Raw genomic sequence first — 1,847 nt, 5'->3', positions numbered from 1 at the left:
GGTACCACTTCTTAAAACATCATGTAGAAGAAGGTAATATCGAACTATACTTTGTAAAATCTGAATTCCAATTGACTGATCTCTTTACAAAAGCCCTTGATGAGAAAATGTTTATATTCATTACAAAAGCCCTTTATATTCTTATTATTTATTTATTTATTTTTGTATATAGTTTTGCTTCCTGATTAACCTTCATTTGTTTTCATAGTTAATAGGTTTATCTTGCAGAAACTTGCAAGGATTGAGGGGGAGTATGTGCCTGAAAAGGAATAAAACCTATTGAAGAAGAAAAATGTCTTTCATCACAGAAGTCTTTTCACAGAACCGCTGTGATAACTCTCAGAGGCTCTTTGAACGGATTCTCTGTCGATACTTCTTCTTAGGATTTTAAATGTTTTTGTTTTGAGAGGGAGCCATGGAAGCTGGCTCATAGGGGGAGGTTTTGAATTGAAAATCAAAACCTCAGAAGGTGCCAAAACCTTTAAAGTATCTTGATCTCAGAGGTCAACTCATTAGAACCTCTGGCGCTTCTATTAGAGGCTCTGTGGGTCTGAACTGAGCAAGTACTCATCTCTCTGAGGATTTTCAAACCGTTTAGGTAAATAAAGGTGTAACATGTTAGAAGGCCCTGCACATATCACAGAGGCTCTGTTACCCTTAGGCCTCTGACGGAACTCTCTTCTATAGTTTTGTATTATTGATATGGTGCGAGTAGTTCTGTGGATAAGGGTTAAAACAGATCACGCGCGTGTCAGAAACGGGGGCGCACGTCATCAATCCTGTGTCTTCCCAACACCGCGTGTCATATTTTTGATTCGTCCCTGCCAAAAGCCACTCATCATGCTTTTTTCACCTAATAAACGGTTCGCTTTCAAAGTACTCACTATAAATACTCTTCCCCCCAACATAAACCCCTTCACTTCTCTAAAATCTCCAACCTGCAAAATTTCAAGCTTTCTAAAACCTGTCAAATCACTTGTTCCAATGGAAATAAACGTAAATACCCTGCGCACAGCCCTGCATCTACCTCTCTTGGAAGATCTCAATTTGGATACCTTCGCTCCATCTCCTACAGACGCCGAATTGATCGACTTCCTTGAATTTCACTCCTACACAGCAAAGACAAAAATCATAAAAAGGACTGAATTCAAAAGGAAGGGCCTTCCCCCAATGTGGAATACTTTGTTCTCAATAATCAATTGTTGCTTAACAGGGAAGGTCGGTAGCCATGACCAAGCTTCACATGCCATGCTTTCCATTGTATATGAAATCTACTTCAATCTGCCCCTTGATTACGCGCAACTTATCTTCGATGACATGGTGGGCTTAATTAAAAAGAAGTGTGCTACTCAAAGGGGTGAGAAGTCAAAGGTGAAGGCACAGAAGAAAGCCAAAGAAGACCTCAATCATCCAAACTTAATCCTACAGAGGTTCTTTGGCTTAGTCTTTGGGGATATGATAGCAGAGAAGCTGCCCTCTACAGAGCCAAACGCATGATTGTATCCAATGAAGGAGTTCCACCCAATAGAGCATGAGCTAGGGTACAGAAGCCTAAGGCCACTATCAAAAGCCATGCTCAAATACCTTAGCAGAGGAGATAGGAAAGCATATAGACGTGGATACAGGCAGCCAGAGCCGGTCCCTGAAACCCGTCCACGCATAGGTATCCCCATAGGAGAGAGAGTGCAAAAAATGAGGGTTGAGGGAAGAAGAGAGGAGCCTGCAGAGGCTAGGGAGATGAGCGAGGAAAGACCAAAGGTAGTTAGTCCCCCACAAAAGCAAAAGAAGACAAAGAAGACTCAGAAGGATGTCGACTCTTCTGAGAAAAGGAAAGGGAAGAAGAGACC

This window comes from Cynara cardunculus (genome assembly GCF_001531365.2).
Source record: "Cynara cardunculus var. scolymus isolate 2C chromosome LG 17, CcrdV1, whole genome shotgun sequence".
Taxonomy (NCBI): domain Eukaryota; kingdom Viridiplantae; phylum Streptophyta; class Magnoliopsida; order Asterales; family Asteraceae; genus Cynara; species Cynara cardunculus.
This window is presented reverse-complemented; position numbering follows the sequence as displayed.